We start from the raw sequence: 24310 nt of genomic DNA, 5'->3' as shown, positions 1-24310 counted from the left end.
ATTACCCTAGAATTTCCACCTGGGAGTTCCACACAGGATAGCTTTCTCTAGCTTATCATTGCTGTGGACCAAGAGCCTCTGCTATTCTAACTCATATTCTTCCCCAGTCCTGCTCTCAGGAGCCTCTCACCAGACAATTGCATCATCTTGCCCTAAAAAACACCCAACAAAGGTCCGTCTAGTCAAGGCTGTGGTTTTTCCAGTGGTCATGTATGGATGTGAGAGTTGGAATGTGAAGAAAGCTGAGCACTGAAGAATTGATGCTTTTGAACTGTGGTGTTGGAGAAGACTCTTGAGAGTCCCTTGGACTGCAAGGAGATCCAACCAGTCCATTCTGAAGGAGATCAGCCCTGGGATTTCTTTGGAGGGACTGATGCTGAAGCTGAAACTCCAGTACTTTGGCCACCTCATGCGAAGAGTGGACTCATTGGAAAAGACTCTGATGCTGGGAGGGACTGGGGGCAGGAGGAGAAGGGGACGATTGAGGATGAGATGGCTGGATGGCATCACTGACTCAATGGATGTGAGTCTGAGTGAACTCCGGGAGGTGGTGATGGACAGGGAGGCCTGGTGTGCTGCGATTCATGGGGCCGCAAAGAGTCGGACAAGACTGAGCGACTGAACTGAACTGAACTGAACTGAAGATAAGAACAAGTGCATCTGGTTACATGGGTCAAGCTTTAATGATTCCAAAGAAGGCAGGGTGGGAATTGATGCTCTTAGTCAGAAAACTGATTTTAAATCACAATTACCTACTTACTAGCTTTATAGCCTTGGCCAAGTTACTTAACCATCTCAGAGCTCACTTCCTCATGTGTAAAATGGAAATTAAAAAAGTAACACCAACTCACAGAAGTGCTGAGGCTTAAATGAGATAAGTTACAGCACTCAACATTAACACCTGGCATGTGGTACGTGCTCAGTTAACATTTAAACATACACTTGACTACAGAACCTATCACATACTGAATTACTTTTTAACACGTCTATTACCAGACAAGGACTTCTTGAAGGCAGCAACTGTGTCTCATTTATATCTACATATATCCTCAGTGCTCAGAACAGAGATATAAATCAAACCCTAACCTGGTCTAAGACTGGTTCCAAATAGGAAAAGGAGTACGTCAAGGCTGTATATCGCCACCCTGCTTATTTAACTTATACGCAGAGTACATCATGAGAAACACTGGGCTGGATGAAGCACAAGCTGTAATCAAGGCTGCCAGGAGAAATATCAATAACCCCAGATATGCAGATGACACCACCCTTATGGCAGAAAGTGAAGAACTAAAGAGCCTCTTGATGAAAGTGAAAGAGGAGAGTGAAAAAGTTGGTTTAAAGCTCAACATTCAGAAAACGAAGATCATGGCATCCGGTCCCATCACTTCATGGCAATTAGATGGGGAAACAGTGGAAACAGTGGCTAACTTTATTTTGAGGGGCTCCAAAATCACTGCAGATGGTGATTACAGCCATGAAATTAAAAGACGCTTACTCCTTGGAAGGAAAGCTATGACCAACCTAGATAGAATATTCAAAGGCAGAGACATTACTTTGTCCACAAAGCTCCGTCTAGTCAAGGCTATGATTTTTCCAGTAGTCATGTATGGATGTGAGAGTTGGACTATAAAGAAAGCTGAACACCGAAGAAGTGATGCTTTTGAACTGTGGTGTTGGAGAAGACTCTTGAGAGTTCCTTGGACTGCAAGGAGATCCAACCAGTCCATCCTAAAGGAAATTAGTCCTGGGTGTTCACTGCAAAGACTGATGTTGAAACTAAAACTCCAATATTTTGGCCACCTGATACAAAGAGCTGACTCATTTGAAAAGACCCTGATGTTGGGAAAGATTGAAGGCAGGAGGAGAAGGGGACGATTGAGGATGAGATGGTTAGATGGCATCACTGACTCAATGGACATGAGTTTGAGTAGACTCCGAGAGTTGGTGATGGACAGGGAGGCCTGGCGTACTGCAGTTCATGGGGTTGCAAAGAGTCAGACATGACTGAGTGACTGAACTGAACTGAACCTGGCCATACTGTCAATGAAATAATAAGCAGTAACGGGGATTGAGGGGAACTGCCCGGTGGTTCAGTGGTTAGGACTTGGCACGTTCACTGCCAGGGGCCTTGGGTTCGATCCCTGGTTGGGGAACTAAGATCCCACAAGCCATGCAGCACAGCCAAAGAAGGGGGTAGGGGAGCAGTTACTACTCAGCTCCAACTGATGAGGGCCATGGAGGAATGCTGGTCCATCGCAGTGACAGCTTCAGATTCAATAAAAGAAGTAAAAGCCAGATCCTGGACACACAAAAAGTTGAAGCTAGCACAACTCCTGATATAGCATCCTGAAGAATGACTAAAGAACCAGAGTCACGGCAGAAGCTGGTCTCAACCACCATGACGATTCCTGTTAAGGACAGGGTCTTGCTCAGTACCCCAGATGACTTGATCTTGGAGGTTATACTGTATTCCAGCAGAAGCAAAAATAGCAGCAAAGAAACCAGGCTCTTTAGCAGCCTGAACATTTTATTGATGGTGTCCTTAATTGACCCTTTTGGACTAGTAAGTAAACCCGGGGTCCCAGGAAATATCAGAGACGAGAACATCTACAGAAAAATGAACTTTTCATATGTTGAGATGGACAAACAAAGCCATTGTCATTTGACTATTAAATTTGCTGTGTGACTTATTATACACTAAGCTGATGAAATGGATATATATAGCATTTTTGCACTGATATAGGTTTGTGGGTTTGAGTTTGTTTTGTTTTGTTTTTTTAAAGAATACCTTTAATCCAAGTAGCCAGAATGAAGCAGCATTATTATTTTGGGTTATATACTTTTAAAAGCTTTTCTTATATAAATGAGATATGAGGTTAAGTTAGTTCCCCCAAATTAGATAATACCATACAAAAATACTATAAACTGTTTTGTAATCACTTAAATAATGCGAATAATTTCCCCTATCAAATAAAGACCTACATCCCTTATAATAATTGAATGACATTCCACTGAATGGATGCAATTTTTAATGAGTCTCATACTAATGAATAATCTCAATGTCTTCAATTTTATTCTTAACCACTGGACCACCAGGAAAATCTTCAATTTTAAAATGTTGTAAATAGCATCACAGAGAACATCCATTATGCCCATTCCTTGGGTCACTACCCTCATCATCTCTTCCAGAACCCTCGGAACGACTTCATAAGGAGTATTATTGTTTGGTTTAGAAAAAAAGAAAAAGGAAACCAGATTGTTTTAAATGATAAATCTTCACATTTTCAAGTTTAAAATTATAAGCAGATCAAAGAAAATTGAGGGCTGCCAGACTGTAACTTCGGACCCTTATTTTTCACCTGACTTGGTCCTGAAACACTATTAGTTATTTTCCAAATCAAAACCACCTTCAAGTTAAAAAAAAAAAAAGTATGTCAACACATTTTTCAAAAAATCTGACAGATGTTCTGAAGATAATCTCCAAAGAAGTCCCAGAAACATTCTGAGCAATGGTAACATCATTAGAATAACGAACATGGTGCTGGCGCTCAGTAAATGGCTGCTCAATAAATAAATGAATAAAATAAACCTAACAGATGAGACCATTAGTGGATTATAAATTCTCAATTATTTGTTTTATAAAAATAAATTATATTCTCCAAAGCATAAATGAAGACCAATGGATGGTAAACTATTCTAGAGAGACCAGTGGTTAATGAAACATGTAGAATAACAACCCAGTGCCTGATGAACAGGAAGTGCTCCAAGATGGAGACTGCCTCTGTTAATACTGCTGCTGGCAATGGGACCAGATGCTCTTTGAAATCACATAATCCCTAAGAGTCTATGTTAGTTTGGAAACATATATGTTCTCAGAGAAGTCCTTTCCCACTACTGGCCCAGCTAGCCTAGACAAAGGATTCAGTTTTTATTCATAAACTCTTTATACCAGAACTGCTCAACTGGGCTCTACTCCACACCAATCATAACATGAAATGCTGATCAAGCACTCTCACAAACAGGGTTCCATGGCCCAGTAAGTTCGAGAAACGCTGCATACTTATATTCTTTCTCTTGAAGGGCTGTACATGAACACAAACATTCTCAATACTAATTATATAGAAAAGAAATGCCTTTGGCCATTATTTTGTCAAAGATCCTTTTTTCACCCTCAAAGGTACTTACTAGCATTGTGTAAGAACTAATGTTCAATGGAACATCTTGGGAAATGCTGCTCTAGGCCAACTTACAAATTTTAGTGGAATGAAAAGAAGACTACAGGCAAGTCTATTCTGACCACCTTCCAAAACGGTTGGGAGTTTTACACACATTATGGCATTTCCCTTTTTCATGACAATGACACTAAATATCACCATAAATAGCAATCCTCTGCCTCTCAAATAACTGCCAACCAAGTATGCTTTGCTTCTTAAATAGGCCCCAACTTTGTCATTTGATAATGAGCAAATTCTAAGCTACTTACCTTCAGGGTACAATAATAATTTTTGAGAGAGTTAAGAAACACAAAAATGTTCAATTGTGCAGATAGCATGTACTTTCTTTTTTCTTTTTAAATGAACAGATCATGCCACTGGTGAGGGGATATGTTTTCTTAATACTAGGCAAAGAATCCCACTTCATTCAGACAAACGAATGGAAAATTTGCAGCTCCTGAGGACAGGGTTAACAGTAATTAGGGACTCTGAAAACCCTCAGTAACTCTAACAAATGTAAGCCAATGATAAGATATAAAATACTCTATGCTCCAGTATAATTTCCTGTGAGTCACTGAAGCACTTATTGAAGCACTACTCAAGATCAGTATTTTAGCTTATATTCATGAATGTGTTTAAGAATAATTCTTGAATCTGATTTATACTATACTGTCGATTTTAAATGGAAGGTGTTCATTCAAATAGGGTATCTTATGTGCCTTGAACATGGAGATTTGAACCTTAATTTAAACCTTTTCTACTGGAAACATTCAAATGCAAAGGTTAGACTAGTCCCTCTCTCTAAATTGCACCTTAAGTTTATCCATGAGAAAGTGCTCACTGTATAAAAGAAAGTACAATGGACTTAAATGAAACCTGCAGACAAGTAAGAACTTAAACCAAAATGGAAAATACAACTCCCACGCTGAAAATGATAGCCTTACTGCCATCATGAGCATCACAGCTAAAACATGGAGAAGTGTGGAAAGGATAAATGCAGAAGTAAACATGGAGAAGTAAAGAAAGCTGAGCGCCGAAGAATTGATGCTTTTGAACTGTGGTGTTGGAGAAAGACTCTTGAGAGTCCCTTGGACTGCAAGGAGATCCAACCAGTCCATCCTAAAGGAAATCAGTCCTGAATATTCATTGAAAGTACTGATCCTGAAGCTGAAACTTCAATACTTTGGCCACCTGATTCGAAGAACCGACTCACTGGAAAAGACCCTGATGCTGGGAAAGACTGAAGGCAGGAGGAGAAGGGGACAACAGAGGATGAGATGGTTGGATGGTATCACCGACTTGATGGACATGAGTTTGAGCAAGCTCCGGGAGCTGGTGATGGACAGGGAAGCCTGGAGTGCTGCAGTCCATGGGGTCACAGTGTCAGACATGACTGAGTGACTGAACTATAGAAAGGGTGCAGCAAATTTTGCAACCTGGCAAAAATTTCTGCAGGCAGGGAGATTTTTTTTTTGGACCATTCTACAATGTTGTCTTTCTGCTTACTTTAAAGAAAATGTTATCCAGGTGACTACAAATCAAGCTGACAATCCTACTTCAACTATTTCTACAATCAGAAAAAATTTTAAATGAATATAATGCAAGTCTCTTTCTGGACATAATGATAAAACTGGTTATTCTGATTTTAACAACCATTACTCTTTGGCAAATGTGAAGACATTTTCTTCTCATAAGAACCACGACCACTCAGCACCTGGGGGTTAACAGAGGGGATTAGGAGACAACCTAACACTGAAACAGGCTTCCCTGGTGGCTCAGAGAGTAAAGCGTCTGCCTGCAAGGCGGGAGACCTGGGTTCGATCCCTGGGTCGGGAAGATCCCCTGGAGAAGAAAATGGCAACCCACTCCAGTACTCTTGCCTGGAGAATTCCATGGACAGAGTAGCCTGGTAGGCTACAGCCCACGGGGTCGCAGAGTCGGACACAACAACTGAGTGATTTCACTTTAACACTGAAACAAATGATCCTACAACTTTGGGCATTCGTAAGTAATACTGACCTCACAGAGGTCCACTAGAAATCAGCTCCTAAATCACAATGGCACAAGTAAATCAGACTATTTCTTTCACGTCAAATGGTTGCCCCACCTCCACACCATGTAGAAATCCTACTGTACATAAAAGAGTGGATAATTACAAAGCCTCCTCATCAAGGAAGTTCTTTCTAATTGGCTGTCAGGCAGATTTTACGCTATTCTCAAAAGAAAGTGCTGTGTTCTCTCCCTTATTAAGGCCCATTCAGTGACAGGCACCTACCATATGCTACTGTATTCATTTTTCATTAAGTACTTTAAGACAGGTGTTATTATTAACCACTACTTTACATAGGAAGAAACTAAGGCTCAGACAGGTTAAGAATCTGACCCCTAGCTCCACAGAGGGTAAACATGTCACAGAGAATTCTTTCCTAGGTCTGACGCCAAGGTCAGCAGCTACAGTGGCCCCTCCCAAAGGCACTCTTTGGCCAAAATATTTTAAATCCACTTCCTCCTACAATTAATCTATTAATGTTATGTTAGGTGTTTTGAGTCTCTGTGGGAAAACACTAAAATGACCTTGTAGCCTTCCTAACTAGTCACAGTGCACGCAAGCAAAACCAAACAAACAAAATGAAGAGACTGTAAGACATCAGATAACTCACAAACAGTTTGCTTTGGGCACAAGAAATAGAATGGAAAAGAACAACTTGCTGGCTAAGGAATGTTCTTAGGTTGTATGCCTGAGGCTGGAATGAACCTCAAGAAGGTCGTCTGTGACCTTAACAATGTTCTCTGCTACTCTCCCTCCTGTGACTGAGGCACACTTGTCAAAATACAATAGGTTCCTTAAGCGTCATCTCTGCCATCAAATCAGTGCTTCCACAGGAAAGGGAATGCTGTCCAGCAGAATAAGCACTGGCCTGGGAATCCAGTGACTAGGAGGCTTGGCTCTACCCTGGCACAGAAGTGACCTTATCAAGGTCACCACACTTTTCAGGACTTTAGTACAAAGGGGTGTGCCTGAAAGAACCAAAGGCCACTTTCTGAGCTAAAATGCAACAGTTTTTCTTTTTCCCCTAATATTCTAAGGAGTCAAGAGAACACTTTCTAAGAGTAAGGGCGCCACAAATTGTGTAAGAATTAAGAGTTACAGACTAGGACTTCCCTGGTGGTCCAGTGGCAAAGAGTCCGATGGGTTTGATCCCTGGTCTGGGAAGATTCCACATGCCATGGGTCACCTCCGCCCCTGCACCACAGCTACTGAAACCACTGAGCCTGTGCTCTGGAGCCACAAGCCGCAAACTACTGAGCCTGCGTACCCAGAGCCCGCTACTGCCACCGGACAGAAGCCCTCTCACAGCAACAAAAATAAATAATTTTGAAAAAACAGTTTCAATTTTAAAAAAAAGTTACAGACTTAATCTGGTCTCTGCCACTTACTTGCTATGTGATCTTGAGCAAATTATTCAACCCTTCTGTTTCCTTATGTAAAAATCAGGGTAGTAAAAGTACCTATTTCATACTATGTGAGGATAAAACATATTATCTATACCCTTGTTGGGTCAATGTAAGCACTCAATAAAAGGCAATAACCATGACATTCTTGAATTTTATTCATATGGCTTTAGTGGCTCAGTACGTCTGAACTAAGAAATTTCAAAACTGCCTCAAAAGACACTGACCATGGCTTATCTGGTGGCTCAGATGGTAAAGAATCTGCCTGCTATGCAGGAGACCCAAGTTTGATCCCTGGGTTGGGAAGATCCCCTGGAGAAGAGAATAGCAACCCACTTCCATATTTTTGCCTGGAGAATCCCATGGACAACAAAGTCTGGTGGGCTACAGTCCCTGGGGTCGCAGAGTTGGCCATGACTGAGCAACTAAGCACAGAGCACACACTATAGCCCTGAAGTGAGAGATAGACGGGCTCCAGTTTGGACATTTACAATCATCCAGCCTCCTCTTACCCTGGAGAAGGAAATGGCAACCCACTCCAGTACTCTTGCCTGGAGAATTCCAAGGATAGAGGACCCTGGTGGGCTACAGTCCACTGGATCACAAAGAGTGGGACACGACTCTGTGACTTTCATTTTCAGCCTCCTCTTTGCATTTCCTGGAGCCCACCTCCTACCTCAGCCCCAGATTTCACTTTGACTCCACTTCTGTGTTAATGGGGTAAGAAATCTTGAAGCTTTTCTAGTACGATGAATCAGTTTTGACCAAATGGGAAATATGTAAGCAAATAAGGTAATGATTATTTGTCGTAAGGATTAAATAAAATGACACAGAATGAGTCTACAAAGTATTCCTGGAGAAGGAAATGGCAACCCACTCCAGTACTCTTGCCTAGAGAATTCCAAGGACACAGGGGCCTGGCAGGCTACAGTCCATGGGGTCACAAAGAGTCGGATACGACTGAGCGACTAACACACATACACACCAAGTATTAGTAGGATTTCTGCTTAGAAACAAAGCTGATGTTCACAAGGTTTTATTATAAACTCAGACCTCCTGGGAGTTCAGGATTTCTAGGGTAATTAATTCCAAATGATAACAAGGCCCGGCGATTGGCCATGGGTTAATAGAGAACGTAGGGCTTCCCAGGTGGCGCTAGTGGTAAAGAACCGGCCTCCCAATACAGGAGACCTGAGAGGCAGGTTCGATCCCAGGGTCAGGAAGATCCCCTGGAGGGCATGGCAACCCCCTCCAGTATTCTTGCCTGGAGAATCACATAGACAGGAGCCTGGCGGGCTACAGTCCATAGGGTCTCAAAGAGTCAAACACAACTGAAGTGACACAGCATGCGTGTGCACGCATGCACACACACACACACAATGTAGAATATATGGAGGCTAACGCAGAAAGGTATACTGGTGCTGAAGAGCTACCACCAAGAAATGCTTGCTGAATAAAAATGATATATGTATACGCCTGTCTTGTTCAGATTTGCTAAAAAAGAAACTAGCTTATGGATGTCTTAACAGTCTTCATCTTTAACTTAATGACTAAGCCAAATGAAGCTGAGATGACCAATGTACAAAATGCATGGCGTCCTATTTGCCCTCATACTTTTGACACTCATCTTCCACACTGCAGTGTCATTACAAGCATGAGGGAGGGGACCCTCACCTAATTACATAAGACTTCCAATTCACTTGAAACCTGAAGTTAAATGTTTCCTTGAAAACTTGGAATTGCAAATATTCTGTTGTATCCAGTTTTAATTTACATGTCACTGAGGATAAGCATATCCTACAATCACCCCAGTCTGAAGAAGGCACTAGGTTTTTTGATAGGTCCCGGTGTTTGGAGACAAATGTGCTAAAGAATGGTGATGTTGGAAAAAGTTCCCCAGCGAGCTCTTTACGCTATGTACTTGCTAGTTCCTCACTGCTCGGCAGTAATCATTTCCATATATAGAAAGTCTATGGCAACAATATTTTGAAGCCTGGTTTTAAAGAATGCAGATTTTTAAACTCTCTGCACATATTTTCCCTATCACCTACCTGGGTTCAGAAAAACACCAGCAGTTTACTATGTTAATCTCTCCCTTCACAATAGAAACCAAGGGATACAATTTAAACACCTAGTTGAAGAAACAATATTCTATATGGTTATCATTCTGTGGTCTGAACAGTACAACAAACTCTTATTGTAATTATTCAAACAAACACAATTTCTTACTCAAATTCTCCCACTCAATACATCCCTAACATCCATAAGTCAAGGAAAAATGATCCACTGTGAAATGTAAAACCACCTGAGAGTTTTGACAAGTCAGGTTTATGCTGATAGCAAGACACAGCAGATAAAACTACAAGCTTTGACATCAGGCAACTTGAATTTTAATCCCAGCTCAACCACTGAGCAACACTGGAAAAGCTACTTAACCTCTCTGATCTTCAACTTTCTCATCTGCAATATGAGGATGTCTACCTAACAGGAAATGTGTTAAATGTACTCCAAAATGTCAATCCCCTTCCTCTACTACTTTTCCCTTCTGTCTTGAAATTTTAGTTGCATTAGCATAAAACTGAGAAATGTGAAAGTCACAGGAGTGTCTTGAAAATGGAAATGTAATATCTATCTAAAGTTGAAAGAACCACCTAAAATAGACAAGGAAAAACGGATTAGAAAAACACAGGTTTAACAAATGTATTTCCATGATCTCCAAACGTCAGGAGGAGCAAACGTAATACAATCCACGTTACTACAATTCAAAGAAAAAGGAATGTACCCCCCAACAAGCTGACTCTTAACAACTCTCAATTAAAATTAAAAAAAAGCTTTTGGAAACATGAACCACAGAGTTGACAAACCATTACATAAGACAAGATGCAAGATGCTATGCACTAGCTTATTTTCACTCCAGGCTGCTTAGGAAAAAAATTTTCCTTTAGTGTGTATGAGGGTGGGTGTGCTTTTTAGACATATATAAAAGGAAATAAATGTGCCAAGATCCAGGATCTGTCAAGCGCTCCTCCACTAAAGAGGAACCTAACAACATCCTTTCAAACAAACAACTGCCAAGTATCTGATGTTTGCTAGAAAGAGTAGCTTTGGAAACTTGGAAACTGAGCCCTGATCTGTAACTTTCCTAGAGCAGTAAAACTACATGGGTGTGTTAGTCACTCAGTTGCACGGACTCTGTGATCCCATGGACTGTAGCCCACCAAGCTCCTCTACTGGAGTGGGTTGCCATTCCCTTCTACAGGGGATCTTCCCAACCCAGGGATTGAACTTGGGTCTCCCTACTGCGGGCAGATTCTTTACCATCTAAGCCACAAAACTTCCTATAGAACACCTAAAACTAGCAGCATGGTCCTGAGACCCCTCATCTGTGACTACTCTCTCAATATAATTCCCAAATCTGAAAGTTTCCCCAAATGCTTCCACTTTTTCACTCCTAAAGATCTGTCACTATTAAATGCTGTGCCCCCCTAGGCTGGGCATTCTGTTATTAAGAACAAGCACACCTATCCAATAGATTGCCTCCCTCTCAGCCTGTATTTGTTTACTTCTTCCTCACACCATAACCACAGCCCTAATCTGGTAACTACGGGCTCCAGGGTTTCACCAAAACCTGTGTTTCAGCACTGGCACTCGCTAGCAAAATTCCTGATCTGATCCTATTGTTCATCGGATATGTCTCTAGGGCCCTGATGCCCTCTCTTTCTATACTATGCTCTCAGATTTGGCATGTGTGGACATCAGGGTCATTCCCTGTGTTATATACTCCAAGTCTAGCACCGCTGGATCTCAAACATCCTCTCAACCTGTAACTCAGGTTTCAGCGTTTCCAAGCCTGGCACCCTTGTGGGCTTAAACGCCCCCATCCCAGACCATGCTCGTTACACGGAGGGCACCTCTGGAATTTGGAGTGCCTCCCACTCCCAGCCACGCATAGGATACTCCTGAAGTACCTGCCAGACCATCACCCTCTCTCCCGGCTTAAGGCCTCTAGGCTCGCCCCCAACTTCCACCCCACGCCGGCGCTGTAAGTGGTCATCGCCCGGCAGCCCGAGACCAAGACGCGTGCATCCCCACAGCCTCTGATTCCCTGACAACCCCTAGGCCGGAGCCAGCGCGACCAATAACGTGCCAGGTCCTCGGCCTCCCCGCCACCGACCAATCACGAGCGAGCCCCCCCCCGCCGTCGCCTTCCGCCAATGGGAGAAAGCCCGCGAGCCGGGCCGACAAGGCGCACGGACCCCACGAGCGCGACGGCGGCGACAGCGACGGGCCAGGGAGAACACAACATGGCGGTGGGCAGGCCGGACCGAACTACAGCAGCAGCCACGCGAGGGAAGTGAGGTCTCCGCCGAGGGCGGGAAGCGCCGCCCCTCCCCCCGCTACTGCCGCTCACCTCTCCCCCTCCCTCCCGCGGACGCTCCCGCACACTCACACGCCTCGGCTCAGAAGTCCAGGGAAGAGCAGGAGCCGCCCCCGCGCTCCGGCGGAGTCGGGCAATGCAGAGGCCTGGGCACGACGGAGGGGAGGGGGAAGCGTGCGTCACGGAGAACGGAGCGCGCGCTAAGCCGGGGTACAAACAAGATGGCGGCCACGCCGTTTGCACTGTCTCCCCCCGCTTCCCCTCCCCCTCCCTTGGCGCCTTGGCTCCGAGTGTCTTTAATGCGCAGAAGCTTAGTCGCTTGAAGTCTCGCGAGAATTGAGAAGGGGCGACGACTTGGTGAGCCTTGAGCCATCTGACCCCGCCCCCTTTAGAGTCCAGAGGTGTCTAGCGGGGTCCTAGATAGCGTATTCAGCCTTTGTGGACCTTTGCTATGGTCCGCGTGCTTTTGAGTTTTAGGAGAATAGATAGTTTTACGTGGGTTTGTTTGTTTTTTAAGGAAGTAACAGCTGGAGGATGGAGGGCGGCATGAGGAATGCCAGATTAAGTGCGCCGTTAAAGAAGACAGCTGCCAGTACCGTAAAAGGGGATTTAAAACTGTAAAGATACACTTCAGAATAAAGAACAGCACTTTCCTAGAATGGTCACCTTGTAACTTTACGTCTATATGCACATTGTTTTTGTCACTTGACTGCAGAATTAAAACTTCTTTAAAAGCAGTTGGAAACTGAACTGCAACCAGCACTCGTTTTCATGCTTTACCGCTTTAATCTCCACAACTACTTAGTCCGAAGGCATTAGCATTATTTCTGTTTTACTGGTGATGAAGTTGAAGCGCCAAAATGTTAAGTAACTTAAGGCTCCGCAGCTAGTTAATGGCGAGACTCGGTTTGAATAGTCAAATCTGTATATAAATACATCTAATATATATTGAGTAGAATCATCCACAATGAAACTGTGCACTAGGTTGCAAGCACAAATAAGACTGCTTTTGCTGGTGTTTACCTTGAAGTTTACAGATGACTTTTCTGAGACTTGTTTTGCAGGGGTTCTCAACAATAAAATCAATACACTATTATTATTTCCTTCCTTTGAGTTTATGACCCTAGTGATAAAGTTGTTGAGAATAATGGAATAAATCCTTGACTTGAATTCAGGAAAATTGTTTTCAAATCCAGCCTTAATAAATCTCACTTCATGCATTCAATAAATATTTGATGAATAAATAAAACCTGACTAGTTACAAGACACTTGAGTTCACTAAGTCTTGTTGATTTCTTCATCTGTAAAGTGATCTAATTCCTACCTCAGAGTGTCAGGGATATTGAATGAAACAGTTTAAGGGAGAGTGTTTTGCAAAAGAATTTCAAAGTAGTGATAATGATGTTTTCAGACATGAGAAATGGCATAAAAATTAAAAACAGACTCAAGAAGTAGTATGTTGAGATAAATAAGCTTAGCTAATGGGGAAATGGAGAAGGCTATGGCACTCCACTCCAGTACTCTTGCCTGGAAAATCCCATGGGCGGAGGAGCCTGGTGGGCTGCAGTCCATGGGGTCGCACAGAGTCGGACATGACTGAAGTGATTTAGCAGCAGCAGCAATGGGGAAAAGCTAGGTAAGTCTTTTTACAAATATTTATTGAGCAATTTTTACATATACTATGCTTATGAAAGAGAAGTAAAAATGTGCAGGGACAAAATAAATTAGTAGTATTAGTTATTATTATTATATTTAAGTTTTGGCAGCAGATGGGCTTCCCTAGTGGCTCAGCAGTAAAGAGTCCGCTGCCTATGCAGGAGTCATGGGTTTGATCCCTGGGTGGGTAAGATCCCCTGGGAGAGAGCATGGCAACCCACTCCAGTATTCTTGCCTGGGAAATCCCATGGACCGAGGAGCCTGGTGGGCCACAGTCCATGGGGTCCCAAAGAGTTGGACACTACTGAGCAACCACTTCACTTTAGTGACTAAGCAAACATTGACGGTATATAGGGACTGTAGTCAGTTTCCCTCTGGGAGCATGGAAATCAGGTTGCCCTCAGAATTAAACTAATAAAAATGTACATAGTGGAAGAAATTATCCAAGGATGATGGTAAACATAAAACAACAGCAAGTGTTCAAGCACTGATCTACCAGGTGTGAAGTCCAGGAAGGGTCCTGGAGATACCTTCTATGTTAAGCTTTCAGTTGCCAGTTTGTGGGTAGTAGGTCCCAGGGGAGGAGATGTCAGGAGACTTGGAACTGGAGCTATTTACCAACTAGCACAAAAGTCTTTCAGTATTTTAACAGTTAATATTTATAACTGGTAACAGTTACACATACATACAGCCTGAGTAGTAGTCCTTGCTGTAGACTGTGGTTATCAATATTCTCTGCCCCTCCTTTGCTAAAACTCTCCCTCGGGACTTCACTGGTGCTCCAGCAGTTGAGAATCTGCCTGTCAATGCAGGGGACTCGATTCCATCCCTGATCTGGGAAGATCCCACATGCCGTGGAGCAACTAAGCCACAACTAATGAGCCCGTGCTTCACAAGAAGAGAAGCCACCACAATGAGACGCTGATAAACTGCAGCTAGAGAGTAGCCCCTGCTTGCCACAGATGAAGAAAGCCCTTGTGCAGCCAAGAAGACCCAGCACAGCCAATAAACAAATAAACTAAACCCTCCCTATCTGGCTTGTTCCTAGAAGGTTGTACTTCTCACCCTAATGTCGTCAAGCTTGACTTTGTTTTCGTCAGGGAAATGTGAGTAGAAATAGCCTGATCCACTTCTGAGCAGAAATGTATGAGCCGTCTCATGATTCCACCATATTTTTTTCTCAATCATGAGAGGATCACATTTCAAATAGGGCTACTTTTCCAGGTTTGGTCCCAGAATGAAGCTGTGCAGAGCCCCAGTTGACACACATGACATGTAATGTGAGTAAGAAATGAACCTTTGTTATAAGCTACTGAGATTGTTTTAGTTGTTTGTTATTGCAGCATAATTTAGCTAGCCTAAACTGGCAAACACAGCTCTGAAACCCAGGTGACTCACGGTAAGAATCCACCTGCCAGTGCAGGAGATTCAAGAGACTTAGGTTCGATCCTGACTTCCCCGGTGGCTCAGACAGTAAAGTGTCTGCCTACAACGCAGGAGACCTGGGTTTGATCTGGGTCGGGAAGATCTCCTGGAGAAGGAAATGGCAACCCACTCCAGTATTGTTGCCTGGAAAATCCCACGGACAGAGGAACCTGGTAGGCTACAGTCAGTGGGGTCACAAAGAGTCGGACACGACTGAGTGACATTTACTTACTTTGGAGTGTGAAAGATCCCCCGGAGGAGTAAATGGCAACCGCTCCAGTATTCTTGCCTGGGAAATGGTAGAGGAACCTGGCGGGCCACAGTACACGGGGTGCAAACAGTGGGACATGACAGAGTGCACACACACATCACATGCACACACACGGGCAAGCCGAGAGCTTATCTACAGACATAATCAAAAATAAACCAAACGCTGGTCCGGTTCATATGAGAGGAATCTCAAGGCAGATATGATTGCAATTTAATAGAACCCTAATCAATCTTGTCAGCCAACCATTCTGTACTGTATTTGGAGACTATTCTGTCAAATAATAGTTCTGTATCCTATTTGGAGAGAGATTCTGTGAACTAAAGGGCTTAATCAGACATGACAACTGAAAACAAGGCAGAGACGAGCATTAACGTTGCCCCTCTAAGCCCTGTCTCAGTCAGACTGGCCTAGGCATTAAGATTTTCTTGTCTGTGTCATCCCTACAGTGGGTGAATTATCTCTGGGTGCCTCAGCCAAGAAATGCTTCTTAAGATCAATATGCCTTCCTGGTGTGATTCTGTGCTCACCCAGCAAATGTCCTGCCTCTGGGACAGAATTTAGTGATCTACCACCTAGAGGATCCCAGTTCTCTTGATAATTGCATTTTTCATTGTAAGTTAATCTACTAGATCCAGGTATATGTAACTATCCATTTTTGTGAACTGAGAGAATATAAGAGCCCTCCTGGGAGATGGTTCCACTCTGTGCTTACTATTAAAACCTGGCTTCTGAGATGGCAAGACCAAGGCCCAGTTCTGAGATGATGGTAGATTCCCTAGTGTTAAAACTGTAGAGGGACCTCTCTAGAATACCTTAAGCTGCACCCCTCTGTCTCATTGTATGGCATCTTTGATCTCAAAGAAGAGTAGTAAGTGCTAAGGAAAGATATAATTCACATGTTGTGGGAGTTCAAAAAGGAAGAGATTACTTCCACTTAGCATGAAAGAATGGGAAGAATTCAGGGAAGATTTGTGAGGATGTGACATTTTTAAAATGTGTAAAATTATGGAAAGAGTATGCCATGTATAGGCGGCCACTAGAGTACGTATAGGAAGCAGGGGGTTGATGGAGGAAACATAGAAGATGATGAAAAGGGAAAAAGCATCATCTGGAAAAATACATTTTGGTCAGATTAAGGCTGTTGGGTTTTGTTTTGTTTTGTTTTTTCTGCTAAGGAGACAGTGGTGGAAGTCTTACTGTTTTTATTTAATTTTTCCATTTTAATAACTTAAGAGAACAGTTTATTGGCATTAAGTACGTTCACATCATTGTGCAACCATCGCCACTATCTGCCACCAGGATTTTCATCATCCCATGCTGAAACTCTGCCTGTTAAATGATAACTCCCCGTCCTCCCCACCCTCAGCTCCTAGGAACCCCTGTTCTCTTTTCTCCTTTTAAATTTGACTATTCCAAGTATATCATATAAGTGGAATTATATTGGGCTGGCCAACAAATTCATTCAGGCTTTTCCACAAGACATTACAGAGAAACCCAAACAAACTTTTTGGCCAACCCGATACAATATTTTCCTTTTGTGTCTGGCATGTTTCACTTATAGTAATGTGTTCAAGTTTCATCCATGTCATATAGCACATATTAAACTTTCTTTTTTGGAGGGAGGAAGAAGAGGGTAGAGAAAACACACATGCTTGAGGAAGGTGCAAAGGCACACAGGACAAGGGTCCCGCCACCAGGGGCCTTGCGCTACGTCTCACTGCTGTGTTTTTTGCTCCCCTCAGCAGCCCAACGTGAAGGCCTCAGGGCAAGGACACCTTCAGAACCAGCAGCCATCAGCCCAAAGAGCGCCCCTGGACTCAGGCCCTGCCATTCTGCCCCTGAATGCTGTTCCTGCCCACACCGCTTAAAGATGTGGACCTGAACCCCCGAGAGACCTCAGGAGGACTGGGCCCTCTTGTCGAACAGCCTTTCAGGCAAACTTTCATCTCTAGTTATGGCTGAATATAGTACTCCATTAAGTGTATATAGCATATTTTGCTTATAAATTCATCCGGCAACGGAATTTGGGTTGTTTCTGTCTTTTGACTATGGCAAATAATGCTGCTATGAACATTGGTGTTCAAATATCTGTTTGAGTTCCTGCTTTCGACTCTTGGTGGTACATACCCAGAAGTGAAATTGCTGGATCAGATGGTAATTCTATGTTTAATTTTTTGAGGGACCACCATACTGTTTTCCACAGCGGCTGTACCATTTTACTTTCCCAGTGATAGAAGTTTTTACAGATGGGAATAACATGGTCAAAACTGTGTTTAACCACTACACGGGGCTTCCTTAGTGGTGCCTGTGGACAGGAATCTGCCTGCCAATTCTGGGGACACAGGTTTGATCCCTGCTGCAGGAAGATTCCACATGCTGCGGAGCAACTAAGCCCGTGAGCTGCCACTCCCGAAGCCCTGGCACCTAGAGCCTGTGCTCCACAATAAGAGAAGCCGTCGCAATGAGAAGCCCAGCGCTGCAACCAAGAGTCGCCCTGGCTCACCGCAGCTGGAGAAAGCCTGCGCTCAGCAACGAAGACCCAGCGCTACCAAGACACACACACAAAATGGCTATCTGGCAGAGGTAACAGGATGGAGTGGGGTTTCAGAATGACCAGTTGGAGACTTCCACACAGGACGAGATCTAACAGGAGCCTGAGCACATCAGTAGCAGTGAGAATGGAGGGTGGAAGATAGAAATGCAGAGGTGATGCTGCCCACAGAGGACTGAAGCACTTGATTGTTGACCTGCTGCTGCAGAGGTGAGGAGCAAGAGACATGAAGGTGTATGGTATGACCCCCGGCTTCACCCCTGGGAGTAGGGTGGTCTCCAGATGAAGATTTCCGGACTTCTCCAGAGCGTGGCAAGTGGGACATTGTAAGCTCTGGGATGGACACTTGTTGTCTTGCCTGCTCAGTACCCTTGCCCTTTCCAATGGTAATGACACTGTATTTGCAGCCCAGCTGCTGAGCCCTGAAATCCATGCTGCACTCTGAGATCCATTGCCCTTCACCCCCAGGCCTCACTTCCCACAAGCTGGCCACTGACTGAGCACAGCTGGGATTTTTGGACAGGCACCTGCCTAGGATAAGTGACGGTCTTCTGATGGACAACTTTGGCTCAAGGACTCCTCAGTGACCTCACAAACGTTCCTTGAAGCTGCACTGCAGTCTAAGGTGCTTCCACCTAGGACTCCTGCCTTCTCTCTTCTTCACTTAGGGTCAGACCTGTTGAGTGGTCCTCTCCCAGTCTCTCTCAGGTCTGGCCCCCCATTGTCTCTCACAGCTGTTTTCCATATTGAATTTCTTGCATTTAACCCTGTCTTGAGGTCTGTTTTCTGAGGAGCTGAACTGACAGGAGGGGAGGGAGGATGAGCTCACAGCATCTCCTCTGTATCCCATCAGCCGTAGGGGTAAGTGTGTGACCCACCCTGACCAATCATCATGAGCCCCACACCTTGGCCCAGGGCCTCCTCAGAGTCTCTCTGCATCGTTTGGCTCCCAGACCATTAGATGCTTGGTCCACCTCAATCACAGACATGGCTGACCAGCTCTGAGTGAGGCCTCACAGTTCCACTGGCTGAAGCCAGCGAGTTGCAAGCATGGATAGTCTGGCTTCTCTCGCACTTTCCAGACCCTGAGGACCCACCACCTCACAGAGCAAGAGATCTGGGCTCCTAAGCAGCTGCTGAAGGGGTCGGTGATGTACAGGAGATAGAACCTGCACCAGAGACTTAACTGCCCATGGGGCCAACTATAGGCTTTCCTGGTGGCTCAGCTGGTAAAGAATCCACCTGCAATATGAGAGAGCTGGGTTTGATCCCTGGGTTGGGAAGATCCCCTGGAGAAGGGAACAACTACCCACTCCAGTATTCTGGCCTGGAGAGTTCCATGGATTGTATAGTCCATAGGGTTGCGAAGAGTCGGACACGACTAAGGAACTTTCACTTCAGGGCCAACTGTGATGAATGGAGGAACAATTTACTCTCCCTCCCTTCCTCTGATGGACTGTTTGAAGGTATAGTTTCTCTGTACAAACAGTCTGAAGGCTTTCTGCACATCCGAGTAGGTAGACCTGTCCAGAGACCAGATGTGTCTCTTTACAGTTCATTGTAAAGAAGTAGCAAGAAACATTTCCTTGCATTGCTTGCCATCTTTTCCTGCTTCCCTGTCCCCTCATCCTCACTGCCCTAGCATTGTGCATCCCATATAAAGCTTTAGCACTTGATCCCTTCTTCAGGTTTTGTTTTCTAGGAGCCCTTGTTAAGACAGATCACAGTTTCTGAACAGCTGAGCACTTGACTCAAACCAAGCTAAGCAAAGCCTTCCTAAAGATGCAGAATATAGACAGACAAGACTTTTCTTCTGTAGGTCTTGAGTCATAAAGATCTGTGGGTGGCTACCACTTCTGCTTTACAGGAAGAGCCTGCCTGAGCACAAAGGCATCACAGAGGAAGGCAGATCTCAGAGAAAGAGAAGGACACAGAGGCCTGACATCCTTTGAGCTCCAAGATCCAACCCTCCCCAATATGTATAATAGTTTTGTTATTTATCTCCCTAAAGACTGGTTTTACCAATCCAAATCAAAGAAAATGTGGTCACCTCTGGATCCCAGGGTACCTCATTTAAGAGATCAGTCAGGTGATTAGATTTGAGGCTCAATTTCAAATTCCTGGGAGAAAGAGCTGTTGCTTGGACTAGTTTTAGCCAGATGTTTACCCCTGAACCAATCAACATCACTGTGGGCACAGGGTCACGTGTAAATATGGCTGTAGCCACTGTAAGGCTGTGAATATGGTGTGATATCAAGTAGGGAGGAAAAGCGGGAGTAGAGAGTTGGGCAGACCAAACAAGGGGTGCCCACTCCTTGAGAATAAATAAGAGGGAAAGGATAAAGAGAAGGGGTCTGAGGACTGAACACCATCTAATCCAATGCTGTCCTGCTCTTTATCTAAACCAACGCTATCCAGTAGAACCTTCTGCAATGATGGAGGTGTTTTATATCTCTGCTGTTCAGTATAATAACCATCAGCCACAAGTGGCAGTTCAGCCCTTGACAATGGATGCAACCGATCAACTGAATTTTTTGCTTCATTTTATTTTAATTTAAATTTGAAAAACTGTGTAGTTAATGACTACGTATTGGACAGGTCAGACCACACTGCCAGTCTGTTTGGGAAGAAAGCATATTGCATGTGCTTTGGAGTCAGTCAGATCTAGGTTCAAGTCTCAACACTACTTCTTAAAAATTGAACAGATTCCTTAACCCCTCTGAGCTATAGAAGTGAAAGATGCAAAGGATAGTGAATAATACGTGATACCAAAAAGTGAGAAAGGGGCAAAAGATTGCAAAGGGACAAAAAGTCAGCTGGGTTTAACAATGAGGAGATGGAGTGAATTAAGACAGAAGTATTCAAAGTGTGATGGGGCTAGAGCCAGACCAGCAATTTTCCTGTCTTCTGGACATCTGTTAAGTATCTTTCCTCTGGAAGGGGATCCCAGGAAGGGAAAAACAGGGAACAAAATAATTTAATTTTAATCCTGATGGCCATGAGGGGAGCTGAGAACCCAAAGGTATGTCCTGAAGGTAGGGCTCCAAGATCAAGCCAGAAAAACACAATCAGAAACAGTCAGCCAAGGGTCTGGAGCCAAAGATAGGGTTGCATAGACCAAGAAACTAGAAGGAAAGAACATCTCATAAAATATCCTCATGACATAGCACTTACTGTGTAACTAGATTGTGAACCCTTCAGGGTTCAGAGCCAAGTTCATCTTGGTATTCCCGACACCTAGTAAGTTCCAGACACAATAATAGGTGTTTAATTAACATCTGTTAGAATGAATGCAAGTAAGCCAGTCACTCCTTGGTGCATGGTATTCACTCTAAAAATGTTAAATGATCAAAAAGAGAAATCTCTGCAATGAGAAGGTGCCAGGGAAACCTTCATGGCAGGGAAACCCTGTTTGTATGGTCCCTAGCATATCACCTGGCACAGAGGGATTGCTCAACAAGTGGTCACAAGGGTAATGATTATTAGTGGGGGAGAGGTTTTGCATAATGATCAGGGAAAGCTTTGATGATAAGAGGAGCTAAGTGAGTGAAGTCGCTCAGTTGTGTCCAACTCTTTGTGACCCCATGGACTGTAGCCTACCAGGCTCCTCTGTCCATGGGATTTTCTAGGCAAGAGTACTCGAGTGGGTTGCCATTTCCTTCTCCAGGGGATCTTCCCAATGCAGGGATCAAACCCGAGTCTCCCGCATTGTAGGCAGATGCTTTACCGTCTGAACCACCAGGGAAGTTAATAGGAGCTAAACTATATTGATTTCATATAATCTTTATCCCACTCAATAAGATAGATCTTATTAGACTAATTTCACAGATGAGGAAACTCAAAGAGGAGATGTGACTTATTCATGGTTAGCCAGTTTAGAAACAGCACAGCTGGGGTTGAACCTGAGCTTCCCTGATTCCAGGGTCCAAGCTCCAACAGCAAAGATTTGGGAAGTAGGAAGCAGAAGTGTCCAAAGAAGAAATTAAGGAAGGCAGTTCTGGGGTCAGAATTCACTTCTGATTTCTATATGCTTACAGAAATTATGATGCCTTTCTCCCTGGAACACCCGCTGCTTGCTTCTTGGCAAGGTCCTTACCCCTTCTACTGAGTTCACCTCTAGGCCACCCTTTTGTTTTATGTCCCATTCAACCACATCTACTCTGCTTTTACTCAAGGAAGTAGAAGTTGAAATGGGATCAAGGGGAGTTTTTATTTGTTGGTTTGTTTTATCTTCCCTGGTGGCTTAGATGGTAAAGTGTCTGCCTACAATGAGGGAGATCTGGGTTCAACCCCTGGGTCCGGAAGATCTCCTGGAGAAGGAAATGGCAACCCACTCTAGACAGTATTCTTGTCTAGAAAATCCCATGGATGGAGGAGCCTGGTAGGCTACAGTCCATGGGGTGGCAAAGAGTCGGACATGGCTGAGCTACTTCACTTTCACTTTCACTTTGTTTTAGTTTTAAGAAGGAAAACTCCAGAGCAATTTTGTAAACTATGCATTTTCTAGTAGACAGGCAGAAATTGACAGTGAAAGAGAGAGAAAAGATCTGCAGAGGTAAGATTTTGGGGTCCTCGGCACAGATGGGCGAGAGCTTGGCCTCTGAGCTAGGGCATTGTGTGCTTTCCTTCAGAGCAAAGAAAGAGAATATGGGTACAGAGGCAGGAAAGTTAGTAAAGGTCAGGATGCTTAAAATGAAAAGTCAAATTTTGCAGCAATTGATGATGGCATAGTCTAGGACAATGTTTTCCAAATTGCAGGTCCTAGCTTATTAGTAGATCATAAACCCACTTAGAAGTTTGCAACCAGCTTTATTAAAAAAAAAAAAAAAGAATAGCATAGAATTGAAAATTTGAATTAATTACACATAGCAAGGGTAAATACTGTGGAAACTATTGTGAAACTTCTGTTTCAGTTATATATCCAGCTAGTAATACATGTATACTATAAAATTTATTTCTTATTGAGGGTTCAGTAAAACATATTTTAAAGCCACTGTTCCAGGATGAGACCATGAGAAGAATAGCTGATTCCTAGAACTTCCTTTCCCTTCCAGAATTTTCCATGATGCTTGTAAATTGATCTTTTTTGTGACCAGCAATTGGCACCCTAAGGTGCATGAGCTTGATCAAGTATGCCAGAGCGCCCTAAGCATGTGGCTTCCATATGTACCTAAACATTAGTCTCCTAGCCTTCAGGGATACTCTTTCCTCCTGAGAAGAAAATCCTGAGATTCACTGTGATTGGACAGGCTGAGTTCATACAACCACCCTGAACCAGTCATTCTGGCCAGTAGGATTGACCAGCTCAGCCCTCCTTTTCCCTGATAAGCGTCAGCTTCCTGGAAATACTTGGATCCTGAAAAGGAAATCAGGGGCTGTTGGAAAAGGGGAAATGGAGAAATGAGATAATCAACTGATATCCCATACACGTGTCCCTTTAGGTGCCAAAGTTAGGTGTGAGTTTCAATAGCATTTGTGCTGGCCATTTGCCTGTTTGCTCTGAGCTCCGGTCTAGACTCTTCCATGTTCTTCTTTGTACTGAAGAGTGCCAGGCCCTGAAGGGCCCCCAAAACTACACTTCCCAGTCTTCTCTTGCTAGCTGACTTCCTGTCAGATTCAGTCAGTGGGAAGTACAGGTGGGAAACTGAATGGCTGGAGATGGGATGGCTGGAGGAGATGTGAATATTTTCTCTTTGTATCCACTGGAGACTCTGGCAGCAGCTGGTGATTATGGGTTCAGAGACCTTCAGTATTTCCAAAAGTATCAGTGGTACTGGAGAGGTGGCTCTAGGCTCCAGTGACCCCTGGCAGTTCTGCCGGCAGCATCATTTCAAAAGCAATGACCCAGTAGCATCAGTAGCACTTCTGGCTCTGGTAGCACCCTTCCAGTTGACCCTCCAGATCTAGGGGTAGTAGAAGCTTCCTGCAGCTACTAATCTCTGGTCTTCTCCACCTTGCCCTTTTGCTCCCTCTAGCCAACCAGTTTTTTGAAATAAACTACCTCTGTTTGAAATTCCAAGCACCTTTTCTGTTTTCTTGTCCAGACCGGCATGGTATTGCCCTGGCCATTAAGCTGACTGCCATGATCAATTTCCCAGGTGTGCTGTTTGCAGATGTTGAGCTGGGTGATGCCACAGAGAAGCACATTAAGCCCCCTGCTGGGGCACTGGGACAGGAGCACGGGGGACACTTGAGAGAGCACAGAGAAAGTCCCACGCTCCATTTGCTTCCTCATCTTTCCCTATCAGAACTGTGTGATGGAGAACTTACTGCCTGCCTCCCAAGATAACTTGAATCCATGCTGTGGCTGGAAGGGATGGGCTCTGGAATGATGAGGTGGGAACAGAAAACAAGCATAGTTG

General features: G+C 44.1%; 1 protein-coding gene and 1 long non-coding RNA gene across 13 annotated transcripts in view; one reads left to right on the top strand and one right to left on the bottom strand.

Moving 5' to 3' along the window:
* The window catches only part of NFYC (nuclear transcription factor Y subunit gamma), a 64628-nt gene extending 52245 nt beyond the window's left edge, over nt 1-12383 (bottom strand). For 2 of the 12 annotated variants that reach the window (XM_069587527.1, XM_069587616.1), the window contains exon 1: nt 12118-12383. The gene's annotated coding sequence lies outside the window, so the exon portion shown is untranslated. Of the gene's footprint in view, nt 1-12078 lie in introns of all 12 variants that reach the window. The other 10 variants (XM_069587689.1, XM_069587829.1, XM_069587538.1 and 7 more) reach the window with 8 other exon arrangements.
* A 1152-nt stretch (nt 12384-13535) lies between these two features.
* On the top strand, nt 13536-18713 carry LOC138439269 (uncharacterized). The gene is made up of 4 exons (XR_011256662.1): nt 13536-13681; nt 14514-14807; nt 14926-14981; nt 17140-18713. It is a non-coding gene; the product is annotated as an uncharacterized lncRNA (long non-coding RNA).
* The last annotated feature ends 5597 nt before the right edge of the window (nt 18714-24310 follow it).

Source organism: Ovis canadensis, chromosome 1, assembly GCF_042477335.2.
Source record: "Ovis canadensis isolate MfBH-ARS-UI-01 breed Bighorn chromosome 1, ARS-UI_OviCan_v2, whole genome shotgun sequence".
NCBI lineage: Eukaryota > Metazoa > Chordata > Mammalia > Artiodactyla > Bovidae > Ovis > Ovis canadensis.
This window is presented reverse-complemented; position numbering and strand designations above follow the sequence as displayed.